Here is a 13,515-nt window from a genome sequence, read left to right as displayed (position 1 = left end):
ATGGACTTCAGTAAACTGAACTTTGATTTTACTTGCCTGTCTTTAGTTGCACGTTTGAGCCATTACAGACACGATGCGAAGGTTTGTCAGGTGGTTCTTAGCCCCTGCGTCATCCATTGCAATCATACATAGCTACAACTTGTTGGGTCTGATCTCTTACTTAACTTAACCAGTAAAGGCTCGTAACACATCCATTCTCTGATCTCAATCCAAGTAAAACCAGTGACCCACTTATGTGATGAATAAAAGTGTGCCTCCGTCTGCCAACCCTAGGATTGGTTACATTGGTAACATTTTGTGGAGTTTGCAGGAGACTGGCTTACTAAATATTCAACTGGACAAGAACAAGATCTCTTTCAGGGCTTCCAATAGCAACCAAAAAAGCAGAAACATTCACCAATATTAATAGCATTGCTTTCTCATCCATAAAATACTGTACATACCACTACTGCTAAGCCCATTTAGAAGAGATCTTTGAGTTATGGCTCACTGGTTATAGACATCATCCTAAGCCAAAAGATAATATATCCAATTGTTTTATATTATCTTTTAGCTTCTCAATAGGACCAAAGGACACTCTCCTAAATCATGACTCGCACGAGTAACTAAATGTTTCTTGTGTAAAAGAGCTTTCTGAAAATAGCCTGACTTCATAGAATGCCTTGCTCCTTGTATGATATATGATTTGAGAGATCTATCAGATCTTGTGCAGGAATGGGACATAATGCATAACGTCAATGAGATCCTGCTCTAGTTAGAATCATATCCATCAATCCAAATTTGGGAGAAACCATTTGATCAGATTTAAATCAACAGTTACAAAATTGTAGTGTGATTCTTGTGTTAATTCTTCTCTGACAGACCAGTGAAAGTCATCTTGAACCCAGAAATCCAAGTATTCAGCCCTCCCACAGTATGGTTAAAATAACAGCCTGCTGTACATCAGCCACTGGGTTCGGCCTTGGGTGAGGTTGTGAAACCTTTGTTCTGTGGCCTGCCCCTCAGTCTGACTGATGCCACGGCCTTCAGAGGGCCTGGCCAAACACGTGGCTGGTACTTCTGTGGTATTTGCCTTCTGGTCGGAACAGACGTCTACAAGACGTGCCACCCAGTGAGAAGGCAGTGCCCATTAATCACAGTGATTATCAGTGGGAGGTCCACTGTCTCCCTCTCTGTCTATTTCTAAGTCTCATTGCATGTCTTATCTGACAGTGTCTAAAGATACAGTTCTTATGACTCCATATGAAAATGTACAAGATGGCATTGAGTCTAGCAGTCTTCAGATCAGGTGTAACCACAATCCGTAACCTATGCACTCAGTAACTCACCCTAAAACCAATCCTCCACCTTAAGAAGTCAGACCCCCCTGCGGACAGCTGAAAGTCTTTGGGGCTGCTGAGCTGTGTGCTCTGCTTGCCAGTTTACAGACTCCGCTATGTAAGAAAAGATTGCGTTTTTGCAGGAGTGCTGATGGAGGGCCAATATAGAAAAATTATCAGTAGGAGCCTGGCTGTGGAAAAGAAGCTGTAGCTCTAAACTGAAGCCCCCTGATCCCTTGAGGAGGATACAGTTCTCACCACACTCTTATTCTGAAGAGCTTCAGGGTGATATTAAACTTACTCAGGGAGCTTTGAAACCATTTACATTATTGGCGTTTCTCACAGTAGAAAGTAAATGTGAGGTTTTTTCCGTAGCTATTACAAGAAATCTATAACTAGATTAAATGAAATTCACTTCCAGAAACTTATATGAAATGACATTATATTTGTAAGTCAGCAATCCAATTGCAACTACTATGTTTCTTTAGTATTCTGTACAAGGTGGGTAGTATGTATTATGTGAAAATGGGCAACAGTATATTGAGGGATCTACACCTCTTGGAACATGGAATAGTTGAACAAACTAGCAGTCTCATTTTAGTGTTTGGAAACCAGAGTTGGCTTTGGCCACAATATCTCTTGTTCCAGAAAAAAAGTAAGATTGATAAAGGTATCATTTATACACATTTTTTAAAAGCACTATTGGAGACTGGAAAAACACTTTTTTTTTTCTAAAATACAAAGTTTGCAGCTGTAGCAATTTTCCAAGTGATTTTATAGTTAAATTTAAACACAAAACACAAATGCAAATGATCACATTTATTTTTTTGTGTGTAATGTTAAAATGCTTTTTAAAAATAGATGTAAACACTCAAAACATTGACTTTCGGAAAGGTAGACATGTTAGCAAACAGATGCCTGTGTACACATTCAGCAGATGAGGTGAAACATTAGCATTTGGAGTTGATTTTCTGGCTCTCTGTCAAATATAAGTCCAATTCACTCTCTTTTAAGCTTTGGTTTTGGTCTACACTAATTCATAATGAAAGTGGCTTATTAGTGGCTAAATGCTCCACTTTAGTAATCAGCTAGCTGCTAACTTTGTATGTCGTTTTGGTGCCGTGCAGGTTTTTTGCCGGAAACAACTGCATTTTGCAGCAACAATGCTGATGAGAGTGTGGGCATTAAACCAAACGTTGACGGCCGAAAAAACAAACAGTGACTTAAAAGTCACTTTAGGGCGACCTTTTTATAAGTAGTCATGTGATCCGTTGTTTTACTTGGGAGGTCAGTGAGGTCCATTGTCTCCCTCTCTGTCTATTTCTCTGTCTGTCTCATTGCATGTCTTATCTGACAGTGTCTAAAGATACAGTTCTTATGACTCCATGTGAAAATGTACAAGATATAGTGATGGCATTGAGTCTAGCAGTCTTCAGATCAGGTGTAACCACAATTCACAACCTACGCACTCAGTAACTCACCCTAAAACCAATCCCCCACCTTAAGAAGTCAGACCCCCCTGTGGACAGCTGAAAGTCTTTGGGGCTGCTGTGTGATCCAAAAATATTACTTTAGCTTTAATGTCAGATTTTTTGTCAACAAAGAACCAAAAGGTATCGAGTTTTCTATCATTTCACAGATTATTACAGTCACAATCGTGACATGTACCATATTGTGTCTCTAATGTTATGTCTTATTTGTCATCACTGATTCCTACAACTTCTTTTATACTCCTACAGCAACAGTGAAGTGAGGCCTGCTTGCTCAGTTTGTCCCATCACCCCCAGTGCTGGAGGAGCTTATAAGCAATTTATTTTTGGCAAAAAGCTGCCAAGAAATGTATCCAAGAAAACACTGGCACATTGACTGAACTTTTCTGCAGAACACAGAAAAATGATTTTTAACACTGTACTCACAAACACCCTATTTTAAAAACAGGGTTGTCACATCCTGCGTTTGTTGAACAAATAATGTGCGCTGTTGCACACAGGCACATCTAACACACTGCTGACTATAGGGGAACTTCACAACCATTTCAAGATGTGCATTGCAGTCTGAGGTATATTGTGCATGCTTTATTGACATATACGTTACCTCATCTTATTCACCTCTTCAAGTTTTTCCTTTTAACACATACTTAAATACACATATCTTGCACCAATGTGATTGTCATCTGGTCATCCAGGTCCAATTCTTTAACGATTCGTCCTTGATAGACTATAAGATAGGTCCTTAGATAAGATCCTAATATACTATATGTGTGTATGAACAGAAGTGGATTATTTCAACTGGCTTGCTGTCAGCTCCATAAATCAATCATGTATTTATGGACAGGCCTGTAAAAAATGTGATAGAGTTGGAAATGTAGTTTTACATTATGTACCACCTTGCATATTGCACTGATATAAACTGGATTAGAAGAATTTAGGGGACACTGTGGAGGCTTGCTATTCTAATAGGTCAAAGGTTGAGGTTAAGTTGATAAAACGTAAGTGGTTGTTAAAATGGTGCAAGACAGAGAATTGTTTTATTACCGGATACACGTAAATTCAGTCATTCATTCAAAGTGACATTCAAGTCTCATTATACTTGGTAAAAGATATTTAATTGCTTTGCCACTGTATTTAGTTAATGTTATAAAATGCGGTGCATTGCCAGCTAGTTCTGCCAGAGTGTGTTTCATTTCACTAACTCACACTACTGCCTGTTTTATTTAATCAGTCACCAGAACTAATAGACAAGTGGAGGAACTGTCAGATTTCCATTTAACAAAGGAAAACCTGTGATGTCATCTTATTCTGTGGCCCAAAACCATCACCTTTCCATTCACAACTGGGCAATGCACCAGAGATGAGGGGAAAAAGTGATTATAGCAGATAAGTCAGTGAAGACTAGATAATTGATTTCATGAGGTGGGACCAGGTTGATCAGAGAGTTCACTTCACTACATTTCTACCATACTGAAAAACTTACTATTCTATTCTGACAACTTGCAAAAAACGAGAAGCTTTGTAAAACTGCTGTGTGAACATACTTTTTAGGAACTCTTTCTTTTTAGGAAGTTTGAAATTCCAATTCATCATTGCTCAGGTGGCGCACTATGACCTTTTACTATATGACAAATGGAGATTATGATTTATTCTGGTCTCGTCTGTGGTTAGACAGCAAATAAAGTCTTATTTTCGTTCACCTTAACAACAATTTTAGACAATTGCGTGATTGAAATAACACCCACTATTCATTTCTGCAAGCAGCATTCATCTTGAAGTTCTGTAGGCCAGAAACTTGGTCTTTTTCTCTGAGCGTAGAATTTAATTCCTGTGGGTTGTAAAAAGGGACTTGTCAAAGCCTTAGCCAAATAAGATAATGTTTGCAATTGCAATTGATATGGAAGTGGATTAAAATGAAGCAGCTGGGAAACTTGTTTCAAACACAAAGTCAATGATTCTGCAAGGTTCAAAGGGATAGAAAGTAAAAACATAATGAGGTAAAAGGAATACCTTGAATTAATCAATATTTTTGAAAAGATGCTTTTTTTTTTTTTGCTTTCTGGTCAAGAGTTAAATGAGACGATCAATGCCACTGGTCATTGGTGATCCTTGATCCGTATGGATCCCCCCAGGGTTGGACTGCGGATTCATTGCAAAGTTTTACCATGAATTTTACAGCTGCTGTTACTTTTTAAAGTAATTATTCTGTAAATAGCAATGAAAAGTTGCAGTGAAAAAACAGAAAAGACAAATGCATGCTGTGTTTAACCCTGAAGCGCATACTGATCATAAGACTGTGATGTTTACTGCAGCTTGCAGTAATCTCTACTGCCTTCCTTCGGCACATAGCTCCGCTCAGTCACCGAGCAGCTCCAGTCTCTTTACCCATTTGTGGCACAGCGGCCTTCAGTGCTGATAGGTGTGAACAGTGACTACAGACAGAGAGCGGCGGCAACATCCCAGCCAGAGTAGCACATTTTAAATTAACTTTTTAAAAACCTTTTTTGCTGATGTGGAAAATGATCCGATCTCTGACTCAAAACCACGGTATGATCCAAACCAGGAGTTGTGTGATCCATTGCACCCCTACTACTCTCAGGCAACAACCTAAATATGAAGCTAGTGCTAACAATTAAATAGCATAGCATAAAGACTAGAAACAGCTAGCCTGTTTTTTTCAAATAAATTTTAAATGTGCCTACCATTACCTCTAAATTTTCCCAGTTAACATGTTACCATATATTTTGTTCGTTTAATCTTTACAAACAGCAAAGTTAGCTCTTTCCCCCTGATTTTAGTCTTTGTTCTATGCAGCTGTGAATGATGCAGTTTATTTTCTAATATTGCTTTAACTATTATAAAGGATTTTTACAAGCATACCACTCTAGCTATACAGTTACTTTAACTTTCTTTGCTTTACTAGCTCCTTCAGGTGATATAATCTAAAGGCAAACTGCCAAGACAATGAGAGAGTGTGGAGGTATACTAGTGGTGAGATAATGGGAAAGTCAGTGTGGTCAGTGTGAACACATGAAGAAACCCATGAAACAATGGAAAACACATGTTCCCATATTCCCTTGGGGAGGGACCCATGGCAAGTGGTACTTACATGCAATCATGTCTAATGGCATGAATTCTGTTTCAAGAGGGAATGGAAATCCCTGATGCAAATGTACAGTAAGGCTGAGTGCAGATATACAACACTGGTGACTATAACAGCTTCTCTAATTGACGTAACAGGTTCATCATCTTATACTCCACACCAGCAGACTGAGCTGGATTGGTGACGCAACAACTTTGGAACCTTTCCATTATGTCACACATCAGCCTAAATATTCTGGCCCTCACTGTTTCAGCAGCTGTCCTGTAAATGGAGTGCGTAATAGCTTGTCTTGCACAATAAGATGGTGATAAGAAGCGATGGCAGCAGCATGCTTGCTTTGAATGCACATTACCCCTTGCTTCCAACTTGGCAACAGTCAGGGGCCCGGTTGCCACATGAGTGCGCACCAACCATCACCACATCCTTGGAAAATAAGTGGGATTGCTCAGATCTCTCATGACTATAATGCATAAATTCTTAAAAATAGCTGAATACAGAGGGACAACATGAAGGATGGAGTTGTTTGTGACCCAAGCATGCCACTATTTTGCTGTAAGAGCAAATTAACCATAGCTCCCAGTCATCTTAAAAAACAGATCAACATTTTCCATTTCTTATTTACTCTCCAAGTACAACAGGAAACATTTGCACTTCTGTCTAAAAATAATTCCTTTTCACACAAGATAAATGAACAGCACACTGGAGCCTTGTTCTTATCTTGCCGAAGTGTTCACATAACAGAATGGAAGATCTTAGATTATCCATTCATAAAATAATTTCTACTACTTAGCAGCGATAAATTAACCATGACATACTCTATCTCCATATCCAGAGCTCATTAGTGTGAGCGTTTTGGCTGCAATTTCAGTCCGCAGGTGCTGAGCTGGATTCTTTCACAGCATTTATCTACTTTAGAGTGCCACCTAGAGGTTCTAGTGAGAAAGTGAAACCCTAATGGGATCTTCCATTCAAGGAAATTATAAATTAGAGATGTAAACTCATAGATTACAGAAAAAGGTTCATTCATTAGGTACATTTTGATCCTATTTAAATAATTTCTGATGCAAAATGTAAGGGTGTTTGTTTTCACATTGAATTTGAAGTGAAGGCCATTAGGTTAAAGTTGTCTTGAGGCTGCAACAGAACAATTGCCAGGGAACCTCACGAAAAGGGTCACTGAAGTAAATGAAGCCTGAGTCCCAGTTGGGAACCTCTAGGTGAAAATAACAGCAGACACACTGTATCCTAGCAGTCAGAAAGGGTCTAAATTTGGAGGCCTTGTAGGTGACAACAACCCTTCTGACCTAAATGAAAGTTTTCAATTGTTTACCCAGACTGCAGAAGTGCAATGACAAAATATACTCTTCATAAAGTTTTATAGCCTTTCTGCTGCGGCACAAAAATGTGAATGAGTTCTTCAGTTTTCCCTGGCGCAAAACCAGAGACTGAAAGCACAAAAGAGCATGTATAGACTACCAAAACCCAAACCCATAGCCACAAAGATACACAATGATACAGCAAGGGCGATGGCTTTGAATGTAAGAACTGTCTACATGCGTAGCCACATCCCCAGCCACTGGCATATCTCTGATCACAGCCACATAGAGTGATCCTAGAGACACTGAAAAACCACAAAAGCAGTGCCACAGATGACTCCAAGCACCCAACCACACACCCTCCCATAGTCTGAGATGCAGAGCAGAAGTTCTCCAAGTGTGATGTCAGTCCTTCCTGGGTCTTAACCCAGAACAGTGTGGTGACACTGGCTGCATACCCTCGGTATGTCTCTCTTTCTGACCACTCTGGTTCTCCTCTTCCACAGGTTGGCATGGCTCCCAGAGGTCCTGTAGTAGTGGATTTCTGCTTGACTTCGGAGTGTGGCTGTTGTTTCCTATCAGATAATCAACAATAAAACCCAGTCTTCTATTGTAGTTTTCTATGCTGTGTAAGGTTAGTGTAAATATGTACTGTGTGTGTAAATATCACAATCATTGGATATAGAATTTTAAACTGTTTGATCAAATAAATTCTCTTGCTGTCGTCTGCATTCACTCGTGCAAGAAATGAGTGCTCCTCCAAAGATCATTACTCAGTGTCTAAAAGTGTAAACACATCTGGCTCTGAATTCTCAACTGGAGCATTGCCTCACATGCATCTGTTTGCTGCAAATCAACCTTTCAAAAACAACTTGAAGAGGAGACAGTCAAAGCTCAAGGGTCCTCATCACTGCCACACATGCGGAACATCCATGCAGTTCCAGAGCGTGAAGTGGGAAACTGCAACAGACATGGCCTGGAAGGGTTTTTACACCTGCTTGGCTGCTGTGCAATAGAGCAGACATATTTTTATGGGACATTATAATACTGTTCCCTGTGTAGATTAGATCCCACTTGGTATAAGGCTGGATCCAAGCTCATCTGTCCCATTTATTATAAGGACTTTATCTTTCCAGATGGACATAATAAAACCTGCTTCAGTATGTAAGAAAGTCAAGTATAATAATAACTTTTAAAAAACAGCTGATTTAACATGAGTTTCCTGGTTTATAGTGGAAAAACTGGTGTTGAAATACTCTTTTCATGTACATGTATCCAGTCATATACTGCCCTCATCTGAGGGTCATTGGTATTACAACTGCACAACAATTTAATGTTCCTAATTGTCTTTGGGTATTTAAAGAAAAACTTTCTTAATTGATTATTTTAACACAAAGCAGCTTGAGCTAAAAATTCATTATTTAAGCACCTTATTTTTTCTTTCTATGAATAAGGGACTACAAAAATTATTAAAGGTGAGAGGGGGAAGATAGGGAAGGTATTCTGACTTTTTTGGGATGGCACGGGGAGGGTCTTTTTTTCAATGCAGATTTGAATTTTTTATATTAATTTATTATTATTTTTACTATTTGGAATCCAGAAAATGGGGCATTTGGTAATCAAGTCTTATCAGCAGCAACCACATAGCTGCTTGTTGGGTTAAACTATTTTATGATTATTAATACATTGTGTCATAGATATTGATAGTAAAATTAATTGCACCATTAATTGTATATCTGGTATTGTGGGCAGGATGTTAGTTGTTTTTTCCTAAGAAAATATGAATAAGACAGGGAAGGGTTTTGTTTAATAAAAAGTGGAACATAAGTTCAAGTGCCCCTCCCCACTCCAGTAATTTTGGTACAGTACCTAATTTCTTGTTGATTTTCACAAGTTTTATATGGACAACACTTCCTACACAATCTCATAATGACTGTACGGTTTGATCGCAAATTTTCCTCAAAGTATTGACATCCTGAACTGAAGAAAAAGTCAAATTTACCATAAACGTAATTCTTAACATCATACTATCATTCCTTTCAATGTCTCTCTGATTATGAATCATTGAAGCTTTATCACCTAGGTATAGATTTCAGTGCTCTAATCACTTTTCATGTGGAGTTCAATATGAAACTGGTGGACAGACCACTTGTTAGGTATCAGTATATCAAAGCTATCAGTGACTTTGAAGTGGGAAACTGTTGCTACCACATGACACACAGAAAGACAGGCCAGGCACAGACACAATTAGCATAGATATTTAGATGGACAATGATTCCATGAGGTCACAATTATAATATTATTTATTTATAATTATTAAATATAGATTTTCTTTACTTAAGCAAAAGTAATACCACACTGTATAAAATATCCCTTTAAGTAAAAGTCCTGCTTTTAAAATGTTACTTAATTAGTTAGGTGTAATTAGTAGGTATTATCTGCAATATGTGCTTAAATTCGATGCTCCCAAACAGGGACAGATGCATTATTTTATTTTTTACCAGTCCTGTAAAGTCATCACCACCACTGGCAGTCACTAGCAAACTGGCTGAGCGAGCGGCAGGTGAATGTAGCAGAGCATTTTCATATCATAATTTCATGGGAGACATGTAACATGTCATAGCAGAAAAAGCACAGGTGTATATAATTAATTTAATAAGGGCTGCGTCTCATTTAAGTGTGTCAGAGACCTTATACAAGCTAAGCACACTGATATAGCTTGCTGTCGCAACTAAAGGGAGCAGAGGTATTGTTGATGTTATTTGTTCCACCTGTGGTTTTCCTGCAATGACATGCCAAAATGTTTGCTGTGAAAAAACTTCCATTGTTATGTGGATATACTGTATAGTACAATACACATGTAAATTATTTTAAGTGTATTCATTTATTTGAAATATCAACAAATATATAACATATATATACAAATATATACATACATATATACACACACACACACACACACACACACACACACACACACATATAAATATATATAATGTATAGGTCATACACTGCAACAAATACACTGAAATTGAAAATGTCAAGAATAACACATTTAAGGCTAATGTAACAGGCCCCGGACATGAGGTCTGTATGCAGATTATGATTTTCTGTAGATAACAGGAAAATTATGAGACAGGCAACAGGTAGTGCGCTTCTCTTCGTCGCTACTGTCATACTTTAATACACATGTATGTTTTAACTACATTTTTCACATCACATTTCTCTTTTTCTCCAATTTCAAGGTCACATCATGACAAACCAAAAAAACAAAATTCCAGTTTCTGTTAGAATGATAATATTCCCCACAATCCACACCTAACTTGTCTTCATGTAGAAATAAAATAAAATACATTGTTCTCCAAATGTCTTTGGTCTGCTGCTCACAGCTATAATTACTGAATTAGTGTTTGCATAAAGACTTCCAGCTAACCTGGCTGATAGAAAATAATACATGTTTTAGCATAAAGCTAAAAAAATACAATGGTCTAAACCCACAGGTAAACGACACGAGTAGTAAGAGTAAGCATTTTACTATTAGATTTAAAAGAAAAAGTAAATATGCATTATAAACACCAAACATTATCCCAGAACACATTATTTACAAACTGCTTTTTGCAAGAGCCTAATCAACTGAATACAATCACGGAGCGTACTCTAGAAAATCAAGTTCAATACACACGTTATACACATGGTGAGCCAAGCTACATTAACATGCCAAGTAGCCATGCATATATGGACTACCCAAGATACACAAAGAAGGAGCCCCACTCACGCCACACACCACATCCAAAACTCCAATGACTTTGTAAACAAAGTTCGAGGACTGAAACTGGACCAGATGAAACCATGGTATCCTATGATGTGACTTCTTTGTTCACCTGCATCCCCACCATAGAAGCAGTAGAAACCGTAAGGAAACGGCTAACACAAGACCACACCCTGGACAACAGAACTAGCCTCAGCCCTGACCAGATCTGCAAATTACTCGACCTCTGTCTAAACACCACCTATTTCCAGTACAATGGAGGATTCTACAGACAGAAGCATGGCTGTGCCATGGGCTCACCAGTATCCCCGATTGTGGCGAACATCTACATGGAAGATGTGGAGAGCAAAGCCCTCAACTCCTTCAGTGGAAACATAACAACATTGTGATTCCATACGTGTCTGGAGTATCAGAGAAACTCTTTTTCAGCGATTTTCAGCAAACACCACATCCCTGTGTTTTTTAAACCCAAGAACACACTAAGACAGATACTGGTCCACCATGAAGACCGCACCCCCAAGCACAAGAAAAGCAATCTAGTGTATACGGTCCATTACAGTGAGGAATGCACAGACCTGTATATTGGGGAGACTAAACAACCACTACACAAATGCATGGCTCAACACAGAAGGGCCAACTCCTCAGGTCAAGACTCTGCTGTCTACTTACATCTGAAGGACAGAGAACACTTGTTTGAGGACCACCAGGTCCATCTTAGATGGATGGTTTGAAAGAGGTGTCAAGGAAGCCATCTACACCCGGGTTGAGAAGCCATCGCTGAACAGAGGAGGGGGTCTACGCCACCACTTATCCCCCACTTACAATGCTGTCCTTTCATCACTTCCCAGGAAACTCAACAAACGTAACCTATTGGCCTCAGGTGAGGATGCCAACGATGGTCGTTCAGTCTTGGCCTCAGGTAGTCCTAACAAACGTAACGACTGTCGTTACAACAGCCAGGAACACTAACGAACCAGCGGTATCCATGATCCTGGCAAACGACCCCACTGAGGTTAAATAGCTTAGTTTCCCTACCAGTCAGTCAGAACCTAATAAGTCCTTTGGATGAGGGACGAAACGTCTTCTAGTATCTTCAACCAAGTCCAGTTGCCCTTGACTTTAACCGTCTTTGGAAGTAGGTTAGCATCCCTGACTACGTTTTATTCACGGCACTTATAAACAACAAAGTAGAGGCTCCAATAAACAGAGCACAACAAGGCAATACAATGTACATTATACTTAAACATTTTTAATCCCCATGGATATTTCAACACTTACTAACCTGTAGATAACAGGAAAAGTATGAGACAGGCATCAGGTACTGGCTGCAAGCCACACCAGGCTGACTAGGGAGGTGAGGCGCCCCTCTTGCAAGAATCGTTATTACGCTCCTTACATAAATGTACATCAAATTAGGCTCTGCTACAACAATAAACACATAGAAATTACACAGACTTTTGACAATAAATTCACATAATGTGACCACACCTTCCTGTGTGTCACACTAACTGTTTTTCCATTGTGGTCCTCTTTCCAGGAGGACAAAAATAGCAACACAAGTCACACATAACCCTGATGTAGGCCTACACATCAGCACACCTACTGTACATACATGTATAGGCTACTTATATACATATATATATATATACACATTCTCATCTATTACAGCCATAAAGATATACATATACACACACACCCAGCGGCCAACTCACAAGACACAGCCAGAAATGCAACAAAGCGGCCACTTCCATCTTTGAGTGTGGCCACTTCATTAGGAGCACCCAACAAAGTGTCCTACTAACACATATACCTACATATTATGTAGCTACACATCACATAAAAGTCATTATTTCATTTTGATCAGATAACCATTTCTTACATGTTGACTGACTTTATGTTATCTCTGTAAGTCTATTCCACTCTACACTGCCATACAGAAAGGTATTTTGGCCAGAACATGTTTTAAACAATGTCTGTGGCCCTCTAGTTAGGCTAAATTACTCCAATACCCCCCTTACAATAATGAACTGCGTTATTGGAAAATGGTTCTGTGATATTCATGTGGTACGGCCTTACAGTACCACAGTTAAAGCAAATTCTGTGGTAATGTAATATGGAACCTGTGGTACTGTACCAAAGATTTACCACAAAGTACATGCCTTGTGGTACATGTACCACAGAATGATATAATACCACACAACGTAACACACACAATACAGAATCTATGTTACTATGCATTATGTGGTATTGTATAATATATGGTATAGTACCTCAGAATGTCTGATGTAGTACCACAGAATATATGGTAAAGTAGGCCTACTGCAGAGCCTGCCTACAATCATGTTTTAAAAGTACTATACAAACCTCTCGAGTACCACAGGAATTTACTTCAAGAACATGTGATACAGTAATGGCCCACTGTGGATCCTGCATTTCATTTCATTTCAGGCAAAACCTGTTTCTCACCAACAAGAGCTCTGTCCACACAACAATCTGTTGTCTTCTACTGCAGCAACTG

The sequence above is a fragment of the Micropterus salmoides genome, unplaced genomic scaffold (genome assembly GCF_014851395.1).
Source record: "Micropterus salmoides isolate LMB-PRFRI ecotype aquatic unplaced genomic scaffold, ASM1485139v1 Ms_hic_scaffold_8, whole genome shotgun sequence".
Taxonomy (NCBI): domain Eukaryota; kingdom Metazoa; phylum Chordata; class Actinopteri; order Centrarchiformes; family Centrarchidae; genus Micropterus; species Micropterus salmoides.
This window is presented reverse-complemented; position numbering follows the sequence as displayed.